The 19995-nt window shown below is 36.5% G+C and overlaps 1 long non-coding RNA gene across 1 annotated transcript in view; it reads left to right on the top strand.

The window, feature by feature from the left end:
• The first annotated feature begins 9491 nt into the window (after window positions 1-9491).
• Window positions 9492-19995, top strand: part of LOC133277225 (uncharacterized) — a 30749-nt gene continuing 20245 nt past the window's right edge. Inside the window, exon 1 of the long non-coding RNA XR_009746136.1 lies at window positions 9492-9596. This is a non-coding gene — a long non-coding RNA (uncharacterized LOC133277225). The remainder of the gene's footprint in view (window positions 9597-19995) is intronic.

Raw genomic sequence — 19995 nt, 5'->3', positions numbered from 1 at the left:
GTGCTTATCAGTCAATTCTGCTGACTGCCAATAGCCCCATTCAGGAAAAAAAAAATAAATCTCAGCTATCTGTATTAAGAGAGTGTAAAATAAAAAATAGATATTTTTATGATATGACTCCTGACTTATCCCATTTTCCCTATGACCCTTATTTCCTCTTATCGTAGTAAAATAAAGCCCTTTCCAGCCTAACTCATGTTACAGCATTAGTGTGATTCCTTTAGTAATTAATAGAATTTAGGCTCCAGCATAGTCAGTTTTGATTAAGCAAACATTAAATTAATTCAGCCTGCAAACACTTAACTCTGTTAGAGCTATTGAGGGAAGAAAGCATTTGGATGGACGGCAGAACGCATCTTCATCGGATTGCTAGCCACCTCAGAGTAGTTAACAGTCAGATCAATACAGCTCCTAGAGCTATAATAAAATGGCTTCGACAAGCTCATCTGTGGCTGAGAACACAGTATACACATTGATTTCCTGGCCTGATGTAACCCATTTACCTATTCAGCTAGTCCGTTAAGGAAGGTGCAAGGCTACAAAGGCCCAAGGGAGCAATGATGCCTGTAAGTAGGTTAGCAAATACTTGGAAATGTCTTAATTTGTTTTACAGTTACTACTTCAGGGAGATACATTTTTTTTAATTTTTTTTTTATTTTTTTTAAGAAAATGTTTATATGTAATTTCTTATTCCTTTGTAATGTTTTTTAAGTTAGGAAATGCATAGTGCTCTGTGCTCAGTTTCTTTTTTAATAGAGGTCTTCACTTTTCAGCTAATCTGGGGGTATAAAATTTGTGATCCCCAAAACTCTGGCATACCACACTGCAAGCTTTGAAATGTACGTACTGTAAATAATATTCCAAGCCAGAACTTAACCACTACCTGTCATCCTCTACTTTTTCATTCACTTGGCTTGCTTTCTTGAACCTGATAAAAGAAAAGTGATAAAAGGGGAATTTATATGTGGGGATACATGAATCAACATTACCTTGTTCCAAGCCAAGTTCTTGTACTAGTTCTGGTTATTTATTTATTGCAGTTTTGTGAGTTCTACATTGCAGATCTGGGAGCTGGAGAAGTGATTCTGGTCCACTAATTTTAGCTGTATGATCAGATTCTGCTGAATTCTATTTTGCTTCTGGAAATGAACCTGTGGGTACAGAAGAAAGGAGAGGAGGAAAAGGAGCCAGTCCTTGATACCGGCTGCTAGTAAATACTGAATTTGAGTATTCCCACTATAGGTAGTTTCTTGTGAAAACAGTCTGTTGAGTGGCTTAGAGAACTATTCAGTTCTGGTCTGAGCCCTACTTTCATACCAAGTACTAAGTGGCCAGTAAAACATCCAGTAGCATTTCTCCTGCCTGTTCAAATGTGCCATGTAAAAGGTGCTTGTGGTACTGTGTTCCAAATTGCATGTCTAGGTATGTGAAAAAGCTGTTTTTAAACTAAGTGCAAATATTTATTCATTTCATTGCTCTCAAACTCAATTTTTGTTTCCATTCCATTAACAGCTTGTTTTATTCCCTGTGCGATTCTGTACTGAGCAGGTTGATACTCAAACCATTCATGAGGAAAGATATATTGAAAAAGACAGAATGGTAAAGCAGCTGATAGGCAGTTATTAGATTCAGATAAACTGTAATCTTAAGTCATCTTATGAGCATGCTAATTACACAATGACATTACCTACATAGAGTGCCATTGCTTTGTTAACATGTTATGCAAGGTCCTTTATTAACACTGCAAGAAAGGACTTCCTCTCATTAGATGGTTATGCAAAACTGTAATTATACTTGCCTGTGAAAAATGGTGAAGTTATGAAAGGCTTGCTTCTTCAGGGCTTTCCTTTTTTTTCTTCTTCTTCCCCCTTTCTCCCTCCTTGCAGATTATAATCACTCTTTCTCTGGAGCAAGAGTGACACAGTTTAAAATAAGAAATTTGTTTCCACCTAAGGTTTAGAATTCAGTAATCTCTTTACCTTTCTGCAGTGGTAACTATTATGTGTGTTACTGTAGTGTTCAAACAAAAAAAAAAATCTGTGGTAACTCAGACAGCATATGTAATTTTGAAGAGAAATTTGGGTGCTGCCACCAAAGAGAAAATTAGCACTAACTGACTCAAATTTGAAATAAACATAAAATATTTTGGATGTAATAATTATGAGTGGTTTCAGCTAATACATTTTTATCAAAATGCATTTTTTTGCACCTTTTTTTTCAGGCTTAAAACTGTGATAGAACCTCCTTGTGAAAATTCTATGATGTGCAAGCAATATTCCCAGATTCTTTGATAATAATGCCACATTTGCCTGTAAAAAATATGCTATAACAGTCTACAGTCTTACTTGGAGAAAGGAGGAATTTCAGGTCAGTTTTCACCCGTAACACTGTGACTACAAATCTTTAGCCATGTCATTTTAAAGGCTTATCTGGAGGCGAGTTCTTATTTTTTCCGTAAATTGTGCGTTTGTTAAGTTCTGACTGTCCTGGGGTACTTTCTAGTGACCAGGTGGTCGGAATTAGTTTTACGGGTTTGCAGAGTACAAAACAGGCTTAGCAGACAGTAAGCAGCTGATGCTCCTTTATGATTATCCTAAAATGTAGAGAAAGCAAAATGAAATATAGCAGAAGAATATATAGCGTATGGTATGTTACAGAGAAGGCAATCAAGCGTGAAATGACAGCAAAAGAAACCAAAGGATAACAGGCAACTGATGAAGAGTTAGTAGTATTGAGGAAATACATCTGGGGTGGAGGCTAGGAGCAGACAATGCAAGTGAAAATGAGCATTTCAGGAAAATTAATTTTAAGAGGTAAGAATATTAGTACTGAAGAGTTTGGAAGTATAAATTGAGAGACTTGCTTTGGGAGACATTTGGTGGTCATTAACGAAGAATGGAAGTGAAATAAAGAGTGTAAGCAATACTAAACAATTTGTAATGAAGCAGAAGAGTTGTGGGAGAACGTGTAGGATGGTCTCCTGGCACCTGTCTAGTAAGCCTTGAATTAACAGGGAAAAGGTGCTACCTTGATAAACCATGAACTGTTTAATACTAGAGATTGTGGAACTGTTAACTCAGGCTCCCATTTCCTTTTACATGTTCACAATAAACATTTAGCTTACTGGCTTAAATCATCAGGGTGGATCATGTTTTTCATAGCATATGGATTAGCATTCTCAATTGTCAGTGGCAATAGACCACACTTATTTCAAGTGAGTTCAAAGGCTGTCTGAGACAAAATGGAATATGACATTGAACACTGATACTGTTGTGGCCTCAAGCAAATATAGAAGTTGTACACCAAAACATTACATTGCTAACGACAACCAGAACAGTACTAGCACAAAAACTAAGAGGCTGAAAAAAAACCCAAACACTGTGAAGAATATCTCTAACAGCTTATAGGAATGCATCTTTCTTTGTGCCAAAAGCAAGTGTAACTCAGCTGCAGGACAGGATTGGAAGAGGAGCTAACATTAACAAGTGGGAGAAGTCTGAGTGAGGAAGTTATCTTAGAAATAAAGCAAAGGCAAAAAGACACATAAATTCAGGAATATTGACCAGAAGTCTTGTCTTTCAGTACATGACTCTAACCATAACTCCTTTGTGTCTTTGAAGACATTTGAGATAGTGAATAGCTTGTTAAAACAAATACGTTGCATATTAGGGATGAAAAGAATGGAAAAGGGTACGACAAGGTTAAAGGTTTAGGCGCATGGATTTCTTAAATAGTTTGTGTATGTAGTTTTATCTTGGGGCATCAGATTAAACATCAAAGATAACTGAAAAAACATTTGACATCCTTTCCTTTTGTAACTCGTTTTGTAAGCTAATGTTTTAATGAAAAATTGCATTGTTAGTTTGGGAGTTTTAGAAGAGGACATCAGCACAGTTTGAGGTAACAAATAGCTAAATATCTCTGCTTTCACATGCAATCACCACATAATAGGAGATCTCAGGAGCTTAATACCTATCAAGAACTTTAGAAAATACTGGAAAGACAGAGCTGTTTGAAACAGCAGGTCTCTCGATCATTTTGAGAAGCAGAGGATATTCTAAATTTTGCTGAGGTTTTGCTGAATTAAGTAAGTCATAGAATCATAGAATAATAGAATAGTTAGGGTTGGAAAGGACATTAAGATCATCTAGTTCCAACCCCCCTGCTGTGGGCAGGGACACCTTACGCTAAATCATATCATGCAAGGCCTCGTCCAACCTGGTCTTGAACACTGCCAGGGGTGGAGCATTCACAACCTCCCTGGGCAACCCATTCCAGTGCCTCACCACCCTTACAGTAAAGAATTTCATTTTTATATCCAATCTAAACTTCCCCTGTTTAAGTTTGAACCCATTACCCCTTGTCCTATCACTACAGTCCCTAATGAAGAGTCCCTCTCCAGCATCCCTATAGGCCCCCTTCAGATACTGGAAGGCTGCTATGAGGTCTCCATGCAGCCTTCTCTTCTCCAGGCTGAACAGCCCCAGCTTTCTCAGCCTGTCTTCATACAGGAGGTGCTCCAGTCTCTCCACGATCTCTCCACGATCATCCTCGTGGCCCTTCTCTGGACTTGTTCCAACAGTTCCATGTCCTTTTTTATGTTGAGGACACCAGAACTGCACACAATACTCCAGGTGAGGTCTCACAAGAGCAGAGTAGAGGGGCAGGATCACCTCCTTTGACCTGCTGGTCACGCTCCTTTTGATGCAGCCCAGGATACGGTTGGCTTTCTGGGCTGCAAACGCACACTGAAGCCGGCTCATGTTCATTTTCTCATCAACCAACACCCCCAAGTCCTTCTCTGCAGGGCTGCTCTGAATCTCTTCTCTGCCCAACCTGTAGCTGTGCCTGGGATTGCTCCTGCCCAGGTGTAGGACCTTGCACTTGGCATGGTTAGACTCCATGAGGCTGACATCAGCCCAGCTCACAAGCGTGTCCAGGTCCCTCTGGATGGCATTCCTTCCCTCCAGCGTATCAACTGAATCACACAGCTTGGTGTCATCAGCAAACTTGCTGAGGGTGCACTCAATCCCACTGTCCATGTCAGCAACGAAGATGTTGAACAAGACAGGTCCCAGCACCAATCCCTGAGGGATGCCACTCATTATAGGCTATTGCATATGATCTGCTTAAGCATGGCCAAGTTTTTTATACATGTTGAGGCTACAGTTTTGGTGTGGGCTCACTCTTACCTGCAAGTTACTGTGGCCTTCTTTCACTTAAATGCATTGCAAATGTTCACAGACCCTTTTGGACAATGTGATTTTTTGGGGAGCTGAGCTTGTGATTTTTGTGTGTTTTAGACAGTCTTTGCAAATATTTAACATGTTTTTTTTTCAGTCAGTGACTTAAATTGCAAATGTAAGTGATTTAACTTTTGCTTGAATAGTACCCATCATATAAGCCAAGACATTCTTTTAATAAGTGAGACTAATAAATAAAGCAAAAAGATTGGAGTCAGAGGGTCCAGAGCCCTGCCGTCAGTCTGACTCAACTCAAGCAATTACCTAAGTAGTGCAGCAATAAACAAAAAGAAATCAAATGGATTTTTCACTTGAGAATTAAAAAAACCTCAAAGTTTTGTTTCTTTTATCCTTGACTTCTAAGGCCACAGCCACACACAGAGCTAGGGCAGCAATTGCACCTCACACTTCATCGAACGAGGCATACATACTGCCTGGGAAATAAAACATCTTACTTTAAAATAAATAAGAAAAAAGCAGTCTCAAAATTAATAACAAGGATAGTACATTTTCTTTCTTTTCTTTCCTCCTCCTTTTTCTCCTCTTGAGCCCTGCAATGTACAAAAGGAAAGCAATTATTATGCAGCAAAACCAATATAATAAATAATTTCAAAGGCCATGAAAGCAGGATTCAAAAAAGTGAGGTATAGAAGTGTGAACCTCTGCATATATGGCTGTGATATATGGGCAGAAATGGTGTATTAATTTCTGTGGAGAAAAATCAAGAATATACCAGTTTTAAGTGAAATATTCTGGGGTCAATTGTAACCTTATGTTATGTTTAGATAAGATTTGTCAGGTAGCTCCAGATTGTGAATTTTGGCTCTCAGACTCCCAGCTCTTTGAGCTATTTCTTTTTACTACAGGGTAATGATTTGTATTTTTATATTAAATACCACCTTACTCTATTGGTCTTTCCAGGGAAGAGGAGATAAAGATATGACCCTCCTACTCTGTCTGTTCCCCACAGTTACTTTGGAGAATGCATGGTTAGTTGTAGTACATGATGTCTTCCCATGGCTGGAAGTCTCACCACTGCAAATGGCCATACAGCAGGAAGAGAGACCTTGTTCTCATGTGTGACAATTAGCCTTCTAAAGCATATACTTAAAAAATAGAAGTTCTAGTAGGAAAGCTTTTTTTTTTTTATTTATTTGTAAAATTCATGAATGCTCTTAAAAGAATAGTTTTCAGAAGGTAGCCTTTTTTCATGTTTTTCTGTGCATGGTAATGCATATTAGTGTACCAGAGGCACAGTTTTGACTGACAGTCCCCAGTGTGACATACAAACACATTTCTTATACCCTATATTTTTCTGTGTTGGAATTTTTATTTTTATTTTCTACATTCTACTGAGTACATGGCCATATTTTTAGCTCACAGTTTTGAAATATGCCCTAAATTTTCCATTCCCCTTGTCTGTTACCACCTCTGCCTTTTATCTTGGAGGAAGGACTGTCCTGTTCAGTAGGATTTTTATGATTGTGATTAACCATATAAGCAGAGATACAGGTAGCTGGTAGCAGCAGCAGGTAGCATGGATGTGAGTGGGATAAACTGTTTTCCTTGTGTCTCTTTTCCAAACAGTGTCTATGGGAACTAAGTTTTCTTAATGAGCTGGTGATATTACAAGATGTGGAGGCAGACCTTTGTGTTAGGTGTTTGGTTCTGGAGAAACACTTGATCACAATTGAATATAAGAATTGGCACTGAAAATTTGGCAGAATGCAATACCATCCTAATGACAAGATTTAGAATGAATATTTCAATTTTGGTGCCAGAATATAGTAACTAGTGGGAGGAATTGTTCATAAAGCATTCAGCAGCCTCATTAAGACTGGTGATATTGTCTGCAGGCAGAAGTAGGCTTGGAAGATGGATCTTTCTCTGTCCTTAGAACTGCTGTTTAAAGAATAAAATCCAACATCTGGTCTTAATTTAAAGCCTTGTCTATTCTGTAGAATTAGGTCCTTGGCCAATTATTTGTAAGTTTTCAGTTTGGTTTCTAATGGATGATGGTGTAGCTCATAGATGTCTTAGTAATTTAGGAGTGTATCTCAAAGCCTGAAGTAATTGGGCCAGTTCTTAAATGTGGGCTTACCTTCTTGTGTATGAGTAGTAAAATGAACCAAAATGGGATTATATTGCCTTTGTAGTAAACACTGTTTCTTCCTAATTTGTTTTGAAGTGATAATCTTGCAAATAAAATCCCTTCTATTAATTTTGCTTTACTGGCGTGACCAAAAATGATGATGTATTCTTTTCGTGTTGAAAACAGGGACTCAAAACATACATTCTCTCTCATATAGGCTATCCACATAGGCTTTAAATGTATAGATAATTTATTTGAAAACTTAATGTGCTGTGTCCTGTGGAATGTAATTTAATAGCCATCTTTTTCTGCCAGTGCCATGTCTTTCCATGGAGAAGTTGCTGCTGATGAGTTTAAAAATTTCTTTTCTAACTTCCCCACATAGTCATGGATCACTTTACTAAAATTAATAATAGAAATTGAATATGTATGAGATTCCTTTTCTTCCCTTTTGCAGTGAGTAGTCTAAACAGAAACCATTGATATCTGGAGAGTATCAAAATTAGTACAAGAAAAACTCAGTTTAAATGTTTACTTAAAAATATTTTGGCTGTTTTTATTAAACTACTTCCTAGGTAACGCTACAGTGAGAGAATTATTCTCACACACGCATAGAGATGTCATGCTGAGCTTTGCTGCAGTGTTCTAGGGCTGCCTCAAAACTCTGTACTGCTATTAGAGTAGAAAACATGTAATGTATTATTTGGTTTGAAACCATAAAAATGATTTTTGTTTGTCGTGCTATGCTCTGCGTGGTCTCAAGGTACTTTGCTGTTTAACTGAAATTTCAGATCCTTATGGCATGCGGTAGAAATGTTACAGTTATTTAGTTGCTTTCTTTTTCTATTTTTTTTCCCCTCTTATCTACATAAACAACATAACTTTGTCAGAAAAATTGAAAATGTGCACTTTGTCCCATCAGCTAAAATGGGCTGTCAGATAATGCTTTCTTTTCTCCATTGCATCAGATGACTGATGTAAATGGTTTTTGGCTTTGGAGTTTTTTGCAAGGCACTAGAGTAAATGATCAGAGTAGTAACATTTTTAACCTTATCTATCATACTGAAACATTTTTTCTGCCTCCAATAAAACATGTCAGAGTCGATTAAGGACATTCTTCAATGAGGTATAATTCACAGATTTTAGTAGCGAATCCAAGAGCACTGAAGTATTAAAGAGGCTGTGAATACTTAATTACGGATATGTTGCCATCTTACCTTTTACTGAATTCCCTTAACACTTTGGTGCTCTGTATCTGAAAATGCTCTTTTCCTCTGATGGTGAAGTAAAAGGAAAAGCCAGGTACAATGGCAGAGCATATGTCACATTGTATCTAGTGACAGTGCAGTGAAAGATACTGCTGTTCTAGTACATTCAGCTGTGCTTATCTGGTACATGAGTGCACATTACTTTCCATGGGCTTGGATCACTTTGGACAGTATCATTAAATGCCACGTCATTACCTGTTATGGAGTAGTGCTTTTGCTTGAAGTGCCTCCTGGGATACATGCAACAGTAGGAAGAATGATGGGTAAAGATGGAAGCAGCATTAAATTTTCAATGGAAACACTATTGACTTTGACTTTTCAGAAGCCTTATCTGTTAGATGGTGTTTGTCACAGAACCTGTAAAGCTGTGGATGTTCGTCAGTTGAAAGTTGCCGGCAGTTGAACGATATGGACAGGTGAAGGCTCCAGAGGGATCAGCTGGGCTAGCATCGAGCTGGAGGGGGTAAATTGAAGGTTTATTTATCCAATTCACTGTCAAGGTCAGCTTGCTGGAGAGCTGTCCTATGTGTGCTTACAAAATGCCAAAATCCTGGCAAATTGTCTGAAAGAGCCTCCAAATCACTGACCTTTGTACGGCTCACATCAACATGCCAATGTCTTTTAACAGTATCCTTAGAGTGCATTGAATAGTTTGTAAAATCAGGCTTTTAATGTCAGCAGAAGTAACTTTTTTATTTTCAGCAATAAGGGAAAAAAAAAAAAAGATACTTAATAATGATAGAAAGAAACATGCAAAATAAAGAAGCTGTTTCTTCTGAAATAAGACTTTTAGCATCTACCGTTTTTTCAGGGCATACTTCAGAGCATGTTTTAGAGAGGCTGTAGTTTCTCTTCCTTTCCAGATAAAACATCCAAAACACTTAGTTGCTTTTTTCACTTCTTTTCTTTTTCAAACACATGACATTTACTATACTTCTTTTGTGAAATCTAGGGTTTCATTGTCTCATTTTTAAGTTTGCCTTTTTTCTTCCAGTAAATTTACTAAAATTTTAAGCTAATTAGAGCTTAATTTATTCTTTTATTACTTATGGAGAGTTTTAAAATGTCTAGTTTCATGGGTTTCTACTGAAGCTGTGTTAGATACTTAACAGTACAGTTCATTTATTTATTTATTTATTTGTTACCTATAGCTAGGTATACCTATAAGAATGTTTTATATGTATCACTTCAGTAAAGCCATAGTATTTTTAAAAAATATTTATTTATTTATTTATTTTTAATATAGGAAGGCTTTTATATACAAGGTGTATTATCGCTTGCATAATACCTCCCCCTAGAATTCATATGAATCAGAAAGTGGGATATACCTTTCTTAGTTTACTGTGAAGCATGTGTCCTCCTGTTCCAAAGCTGTTTAAATTGTCTACATTTAACTAAAGTAGGATGAAGCTAAAAATGCAGTGGGTTTAGCTGTAATTGGCTTAGTCTTAGAAAGGGGTGATGGCGTATTTGACTATTTTAGTGAATATAATTTTTCACTTGTTTTGTAGTAGGTCTTGCTTTCATTTAAATATACAAGACTTGTTATTGTGGCCAGATGAAAGATGGATGTATGTTGCCCTTTTGGTTTATGTTTCTTCTCTTGTTTCCCCACCCCACCTCCATTCATTAATGAGATACCCAAACAGTTTTTTTTCTGTATCTAACTCCACAATTTTCTTTTTTCTTCCCCTTATTTTTAGTTACTTCTCTGTGCAAGTCCAATTTTCCAAGTAAGCCAGCTCAGTTTGCATTTACCCCGGAAATGAACGTTAATGCCAAGGCACTGTATGGCTCTTATAATATAGGTGAAAATGGGGGAATTATTGGCTAGGAATAGATGAAATGGAAAATCAATTTAACCCTACTTTGACAAACTTCATGTGAAGCTATTACTATTTTAAACTAATTGCTAATTATATTTGTTTGTTAATGTAAAATTTTTTTTTTTTCAATTTTATCAAAATCTATTTCAATGTTTTCATAACGCTTGGCTGATTGGTATTTTATTAGTATATGTATGTATCAGTGAACATTTTTAGTGTTTGATATGGAAAGTGTTGAAAGAGCAAAGGGGAAATGAGCACTTGAAATCCTTAACTGAGCACAAATGTCAATTTTGGTGTATGTATTAACTTTGAATATATGTAATTCCTATTAATTTTATGACTTTTGTGTAAATCATTGTTTAAGTACTTTCTAGACCATAGAGATTTTATATGATGGTTGCTAAGGTCTGCCTTTTCGCCATAACATGCTATCACGTGAATCTGAGGCAGTTCACAGATCACTGACTTGACAGAACTTTATTATTATATAATATTTATGTTAAAGTATTGCCTAGGGTCCCCAGACTTAGAAAATGCCCTGTTACTGTGGGTATTGTACAAACATGGATGTAGACATAATCAATGTCTCAAGAAGCTCAGAACAGTTGTAATTATAAGGACTAGAGGTCACTGAAATAAAGTCTGCATAGACTTTACAAAAAAGTTTTGCAATGTGCCGACTTTCAGGTAGAAAAGATCAAATCAAAGAGGGAGAGAAGAGATGAGGATTCCACCTGTACAACAAAGTAGAGCCTGCCTTTATTGTTGGTAAATACATGTTTAGACAGAATGAAAGCAAGACTGAATTATGATACAGTGCCTCAAGGCACACATTGCATATCAAATTCAGACATTACCCTATGTTTTACATGCTTTATATTCTACTTTAATTGAAATTGCTGAATTTTCAGATGAAGATTTAGCAGCTAAAAGAAGGAAAAGATATCGCCCAAACAATATGTCTGGATTGCATAACTGCTTCCATGCAATTCCAGCAGTCACGGTTTGCAATATAAGGGTTAATGTACATGATTTACATTGTGTTTTTCAAAATGAGAAAGTTTATATTTTCAGTCTTTGTGTTCTATGGTGGAAATGTTGATCATTAAAATTTAAATATTATTGAATAGAATTTGGGTCTGAAGAACCAGACTATATTTTCTGTTTAAACTTAGCCTTTTCAGATGGCATTAATTAGTAGAAAACAAATGCAAAGTGAGTAGAGATACAGAGGTGCCATTTTCTCTACCCTTTCTGTTTCTTCTTAGTTCTTTCCTCTTGGATTTGTCTTTAAATGCTGAGCAGGGAGTACTGCCATTGCTGTTGTTGAAATTAGTTGGAATTGCTAAAAACTCCTTGATGTCCTAATATTTTTCTGGCAGAGTGGGAAAGTTCCGCTTTCAGGGAGAGGCATACTGCCTCCCACTAAGATGTCAAATGTTTGTGATGAAATAGGGTTTCTTCTATTGTCCAAAATTACTTTTTTTACTGTATCTTTTGATTTATATTAAGCTATAGGTAATTACTACTCAGACCACAAATTCCTTTGGTCCTAATGTAAAATATTTATTATTTTTTTTTCAGTAACTCCAACTGTGTAATATTTTAATGGCCACAAAATAAGTTTAAGGAATCTTAAACTAGCAATAATGTTATCTTTTAGGGGAGTCTTGGTTAAATAGAGGGGGGGAGATTGCCTTGTAGCATGATATCCATGTTAGAATTATAGGAGCCCTGAGGATAACTTAGTTGGCTTGTCCCTCTTTCAGTTAACAAACACATTGACTTCTTCACAAAAAATGTTCAGGTGTTTTTCAGCTCTTCCTCTTATTCTCACAGACTGTCTGGGTCATTAAGAGTTTAGTTTTGACTTAAGACACAAACCGAGCTTCTGAAGGCAGTATTTTGCTTAAGGTAATCTGCTTTCATTTTCTGATGCTGAGCATGGGATATAGGTATTGGTAGGAACAATTAGAGGTCAAGGGATGCTGACAGAATACCTAGTTCTGGTCAACTTGTTTGTGGCTGCCCAAAGACTCGTTCAGTAATCCTTGTTATGAATTAACATCAACTGAATTTTCGTTTCATCTGCATGATCCATGTGCTTGTCTGTGGAGGTGTATAGAAACTGCTGTGCCTGCCTAATAACCAGAATGCATCCCAAGGATCTTATAACCAAAGTATTTGAGCCATAAAAGAAATCTGCCCCTAAGACTTTTTCTTTTTTTTTTTTAATTTTTACTTTTTGATTATTTCTCTGTGAATAGTTTGGATATTTAGACTTTTCCTCTCAGTTTCAGATGGAACTTGATACAGATATTCCTTTGACATAGAGCATCTCTATTTTAAACACTGTTGTTTAAAGAGAGCTCTAAGCTCATTGAAGGCAAAATTCTACTTGGAGAAAGTCATAAGAAGCAAGCACAACAGGAGCTTGCATTATTTGCCATTTAAGAACCCTTTGGTTTTGCAGTGGCACCTTTTTGGACTACTGATTGTAGAGGAAAAATGTAGTATACAATGCTTAAACTAAGAAATTCTGTCTACTCTTCAGCAACCAAACAGCAGTGTTATGTGATCTGTCACATTGGTTATTTCACCTTTGAATACAGAATATGGTTTTGAGCACCTTGGTGTGCAATGATGATTGAGAAAAAACCCTTGCTTCTTTTGCTTGAAAGTCTGCAGATGTTTCAGTAGCATATGGTGTAAGTGTAATAGCTGTTAGAACATAAGAGACTGCAGTAATAGGGGCCATCATGAACATGCTGAGTTATCTGTCCTAATAATGCACTATAAAATTAATATGTACTTGTGCAGTAGTTGCTGAAAGTGGCTACTTCTTTACAGATCAATTTGATATAGTGTTCTATCTGTACGGGAACTTATGTAGTTCATTTTCTGTGGTTAAAAAAGCAGACATTCTGGATTGTATGATGGAATTTTGATAATCTGTTAACAATAAAAATGAGAGAAGTACCCAGATGAAAAGAGACCTTAGTGTGAATCATGAGAACATTTGATAAAAGGTCTAAATTTAATAATACATCTTATTATTTGCTAAACTAGCTGCGGACTTTTGTTGTTGTTAATTTGATTATTTTTGTTGTTTTTTTCTTTTTTGGCTTCCATCTCACTGCATGTATTCTCATCATAGAGGTTCTTTGTTTAATGTGCCATTTTATTTCAAGATAAATCTGCCAAATGTAGGGATATTGGACAATCAGTGTTCAAGAATGTAGGAAATGGGAGAGATTAACTGCATTGATTATGGAATGTGAAGGCTTTAATCGCTTGGGCTAAACAAGGAACAATGCATACTTTGCCTCTTATTCACAAAATAAATGGATGTGTATGCACATGAGGTTTTTGAACTGAGCTTGATTTACTTCATCTACATGAAGTGTGATGGATGCATCTGTTTCTTCATTATTGGAGAAATAACTCCTGGGTCACTACTTAAAATATCATCAGTGTTAGTAAGACCAAAAGAAGTAATTACAGCAAGTAATATTGCAGGAATTAAAGTAAGGACATTGAATTTAGGTTTGGGGCTTTTATTTGTAAAAAAGCTCCAAACCCACCAACCACCAAATTTCTGTAGTTTTTCACCTAGGTGGAAGTAATAACTTTATATTTCATCAAGTATTTTTGTATCAGATAGACCTTGTATCAGATATTTATAGCCTGGAAATGGGGACTGAAGCAGAGAGAAATTTGGATCTGTAGGTAAAGAATCCGGATACCCGTTCATCTCTTTCTGATTTTGGGAAAAATCAAATAACAGATACATATATGCTTTGAAAGACTACATATTTTATGACACAGAGAGTCTCAGAAGGGATTATTTGAACATTATAACTTTATACCTAACTGTGGTGCTGTCAAGACAAAGCATAATATTTTCCTATCTAAAATTTAACTACACTGTATTTATGGTTTTGCACAAGAACATTAAAGGAATCCTGTCTGTCAGCATATAAGATCAATGAATGAACAACTTAAATTTACAGGAGTAAATTAAATGTCAACTTTATTTCACCAAAACAGGCTGTTCTTTTCTGTTAGCAGAAGTTATAACCACTGTTTAGAAATACTTGCTGTTGAAAAGTGTTTGATAAGCGTAGACATAAGTGTGTAAATCCAACAGGTTTTTTGTTTACTTGATTTTCATATTTATTGCAAGCATGCAGGTAAGTTTGAAAGTATGTACTTATAAATAAGTTTATTGTTGTCATACTGTGCTAACTCAAATCTTCTGTACTTGCTGTAGTTTCAAACTTTACTGCTGTCTCTATTCATGTTGGCTGTGTTGTTGTAACTAGAGTATAGCTCTGTGTGTGTTATTTTATAGTAGTAAATCACCCAGTAAAAATGTGAAAAGCTCTAATATATGATGTATATTTTTGGCTTAGACTATATGATCTATTCCTCCAAAGTATTTTGAAGACCTCTTCAGATTCTGTGCATGTCTGTAAATTGCCTATTGTTAAAATAACTATTTTAGGTGCAACGAAAAGGAAAGCAAAAGAAGTAAAATAACGTACATGTCACTGTTGAAACCTTTCTCAACTCTATGCTTATATTTGTTTGCTGGTCTTTGAGAACAGAATTTCTTGCAACAAGACTATATGCAGCTGTATTCTGGGATTAGAGACTTCAGAAAGACATCACAGATAAGTGAAATGTTATTTCACAAGGTCTGTTTCCTTGTGTGGGATATTTCTCCTTGATGATTACATACAGAAGTGTTTATCTAATGTGAACTACACTGTGTATAGTGAAAGAAAAGGGAGTAACAGGTCTTTATCAAAATTGTTCAAATGGAAGGGCATGATGTAGCACAAACCAAAGGAAAAGTTTATTTGTGGCAAAATGATGTGAAACTCTTATGCCTGTCATCTCCAACAAATGCACATTTGCCTGCATTCTACTCATAAATGAGTGCTCTGGCTGCCTGGAATATGGACTCTAAGAATCAAACAACCTGAACTGGATGAAAAATGAGTGGGCTAAAAATTATGCTGCTAAAGCAAGGCAGTATTTATCTTTGTGGTCAGAGCTATATGAAAAAAGCCCTCAATCTGCAATTTTCAATATATCTATTTTGGGTGAAGATAAAAGAATTGCTAATTGAGTTTACAATATCTAAGACTCTGGGCTGTATAAGGATAGGTTATCATTACCTCTGTGTTGTCAGTACTAAATCTAGCTGCTTCTGTGGTCTAGAAAGTCTCTTCTCATAAAATGATAGTCCAATATTTTTTGAGCCAAGATGTTCTATCTCCAGCATGTGTCAGAAATAGTGACATAAGACAGAAACTCTCATAATACTAGCCATGAACCAAAAGGAATGTGTCTTGTTAACAACTTTGGAAAGATCCAGCTCTCAGTGTAACTGCCTTCTAGCAGCTACATGGAAGAGAGGAGAAAAATTATAAAATATAACCTTGATATATTTTCCTGATGAAGCAATAGTTTATAATGATAGTCTCTATAAAGTTAATTTTTTCTTGAACAGAGCTGAGCTTAATGGTTTTCAATTATAATAATTTGAGTCATGGGTTTAGTTCATGTGGATTTTGCAACCCTTGGGTTTCACTTTTATGTCTTTCCCCTAAAATGCTTGGTCTCTTTTTTGCCTTATGCTCTTCCTATTCTCTCTTAGCACGGAATATCAGGCAGTGATGGGATGGCTTGACCCCCTTCCATTTGCATCAGAATTTAATCTTCTATGAGGAAGTAATTCTTAACTCATGTGTAATTTGGAAATAGGGTTTCATGTTACAAATGTTTTTTTTCATGGAGCATATGCTTAAGCAAGAATGTCCAGAAGTATGTCACCTTTCTCAAAAGTGTGTCATGTCTTCAGAAAGAAAAGTATGTCTTTCTTTGACAGAGGTTGAAATCTCCATTTCTCCTAAATTTTTCTAAGGCACTCTCTACATTGGCAAGAAATTAGGTGTCTTAAAAATGGATCAGTTGATCAAATTGATTCATGCTGAGGCCTCGTACCTACAGTAAGTAAATTTGTGGATTTTTTATTTTAGACTACTTTTAGTATGGTCACTGGAACCAAATGTGCCCACCATGCATGTATTTGGAGATGACTGGAAAAACAATCACTGGTTTGAAAGTTTTATTTCCATTGAAACATGTAGCACATCTGGTACACACCTGAGGTGTGAGGCAGGGGTTGGTTGGCTCTGGTTTTTGTTTTTTTTTCTTTCTCCCAAAAGAATCTGGGATCAGGTCATCAAAACGGTTTTGTGAATCAAGCCAGCTGCAATAAGAGGGGATAAATAGGAAAGAATGGTCAAAACTGTAGCACTGTTTTGGACTGAAATGTTTCTCTAAGCACAGCCCTATGACTACTGCAGTGATGTGCCTGAACAGAGGTTGAGTAGTTATTACATCTTCTGTCCATTATGCTTCTCTGACACTACTGGGAAATACTAATGTGTGTGTTTTCTTTTTGATTTCTCATTTGTTCCTTTTGTAAGTCTGTCGCGGTTTAAACCCAGCCAGAGGGCTCGTTCACTCACTCCCCCGCTTCTTGCCCTCTGCCTACTCCCGGAGGGGTGGAGAGGAGAATCGAAAAGAATGCAACTCCCATGGGTTGAGACAAGAACAGTTTAGTAACAAAGGTAAATCACAAATCACTGCTGCTACCACCAATATTAATAACAATAAAGGAAATAACAAGGGAAGAGAATACAACACCCCGCCACCCGCTGACTGGTAACTCGCCCCCCAGCCCAACCAAGCATCAACCGATACCTTGTTCAACCCCGCAGTCCCAGCCCTTCAGGGTAACTCCCAGTTACATCCTGGCCATGATGTGCTGCGGTATGGAATACCTCTTTGGTCAGTTTTGGTCAGGTGTCCTGTCTCTACTTCCTCCCGGCTTCTCCTCCTCCCTGGCAGAGGATGAGGCTCACAAAGTCCTTGGCCAGACCAAAACATCAGTGTTATCAGCATTGTTCCCAGGCCAAAATTCAAAAACACAGGGCTGCACCAGCTCTTAAGAAGGGGAAAAATGACTGCTACTGCTGAACCCAGGACAAAGTCCCATGTCCTTTCTCCACTATCTTGCTACCTTTTATCTCTTTTCTTCCCAACATCACCCCTAACCTTCACTAATGAAGACATAGCTGCTGCTGGCTGTGGCTATAATATCTTCACTTAAGCATGGACCTGGGCAGTGACAGGTCAATAACTAATGGGACACTTGTTTTCAGAGTATGCATTGTGTTAAATATGACTGAATATCTTAGGAACTCCACCCATTGTGCAGATTTGAGGGCTTGAAGGGAGGAACGTTGTTGACTCCTGAATAGAAACGTTGACTTACATGAGTGTATTGTGGTATTCACTTATGGATTCAAGTGACCTCAATCTCAGTTTTCCATTTTAGAAAGGCTGTGTTAAGAAGCATGAAAATAAAAAATAAAATAAAATAAAAAACAAAACCAAACCAACCCCCCCCCCAAAATCCACTCCCCCCCCCCCAAAAAAAAAAAAGGAAGGAAAGTCCGTCTTTTCATATATATGTGAATACAATGCTTGCTCACTCACTTTCTGTGTGGGAAAGCTGTCAGTTGCTGAAAAAAAGAGGTCTGGTTAAGATCTCTAGTAAGGGGTGTCTGTACGTTTTAAGTTCAGCATTTATCTTTGCATGTAACAAAAGCTTTCCGATAGCATAAACAAAATCTACCACATAATTTCAGAAATTAATTTTCTATTTAATCCCATTTTTATTTTGTGTTTCCTTAAAAGTATGATTTTTTTTTTGCCTCATAAAAAATGTTAATAAATTCTATCATTATAATTTGATTTGATGGCACATTTAAGGGTCTGTCCTCATGGAATGTCTCTTGGAGAGATGATACCCTAAAAAGAATATGTCTAGAATGGACAGTACTGTCTGACCTCATTAGCCAGCAGACCAAGGAGCAATTGCAACAGACCTAGATCGCAGTAAAACCTTGTTTCTTTCCAAGACAGGCAGTAGATTGTATGACTGGGGTGTCACTTTGGTTGTGTCCTGAAGCTTTCAATCTGCAACACATGGACAAGCCTTGAGCAGGCACTATGTCAAGCAAATAGTGTCAAAGTTTGTCATTGGTGCCATGGTTTATTACTTTCTTGATGAAATGGGCGTTTGTCCAGTAAGAATTTGAGTTGTGCCTCTGACTTACTTTGCCTCAACTATTGAAGATACCCTACCAGGTGCAAATTTGGCATGGATTTGTGCTATAGTAGAAAGGGTCCATATCTACTTTTTAATTAACTATAATCTTCAATCCATGGTTGGCTAAAGCACTAAATGTGTTCACTCACCTCTTTGACATCAATATGAATATAGTATCTAAATCAGTTAAGATTACATTTATTCATATACATTATATACATTTTAATGCAGACAAGAGAACAGGCCTTATCATTAAAATTATCTTGGATATAATGTTTTCAAATTGTTGCCATAAACATTCATTCTGTGCTGGAACTGTTTTGTGCGCCATAAATCTTAGCAACTGATGGAAAAAGAAAGAGCAGCAACTAGAGAACTATAAAATAAATAATTTAAAAAATGTTAAATATTGTTTAATTTCAAAAGGAAGACAAGAATATGGTATTTTCCAATTATTTTTTACCCATTTCTTCAGTTTGGCTAGGCTCTTTATTGATTGCATGGGAAGGAGGGTGGAGTATTCTTTTGGGCTGCAGATTTCATCTTGTGTTGGTAATGCATGGTAACTGCCACTTTTATTTTGTGGAAAGATTTTTTTATCATAATCCAGCTTACACTGTGCTTCCTAAAAATGTTTAGACTTGCTCTGTTTAAAATGTATAAAGAAGAACCGATCATATTCCTGGTAAGAAACATCCTTCAAACGGATGCATTTACTTTCTGCTTGTATCATTTCTTTGAATGATGTGGGTATTACAATCCAAAGCCAGTGCTATTTTCTTAAATATGATCTAACTTGTAATGCAGATCAATATGTATCAATATAACCTTTAAGGCAAACTCTTATGTATTTGGCTTTGAACTTTAAGACATACATTTTACTTGGTGAAAGAATGAGCTAAGCAACTGAGCTGTCATTAATACATTTTTTTCAGTGTATTTTGGCTTAAAACTTAACTTGACCTACAGAGATGAAATGTTCTGATTATTTTAAATATTTATCTTGGGGTCTGAAGAAACAACAGTTGGAAAAGAGATTTTGTGTTTTGGTTGGTGTGGTTTTGCTTTGTGGGGTGATGTTTTTTTTTGTGGGTTTTTTTGTTGGGATTTTTTTTTTTTTTTAGTAGCTGAAGGCAATTATATCTTTATTGACCCTCTGTGTTCACTCCCTCCTTCAATGTCAGGTACTTGCTTATTATTATCAACATGACATCTCCTTTCTTTGAAAGGTTGTCCGTCACACTTTGAATCACCTCTCTCCATGGTTACATTTTCTAATCAGTTCACATGATTGAGCCTACATCAAGTGATGCTTTACTTAATTCCTTTCCGTTTGTATGGTGTGATTCTTGGAGGGACTCTCATCAAA

Source organism: Pezoporus flaviventris, unplaced genomic scaffold (assembly GCF_033815535.1).
Source record: "Pezoporus flaviventris isolate CSIRO_AGI_PZ_B2104156 unplaced genomic scaffold, CSIRO_AGI_Pfla_v1 ptg000054l, whole genome shotgun sequence".
Lineage (NCBI taxonomy): Eukaryota > Metazoa > Chordata > Aves > Psittaciformes > Psittacidae > Pezoporus > Pezoporus flaviventris.
This window is presented reverse-complemented; position numbering and strand designations above follow the sequence as displayed.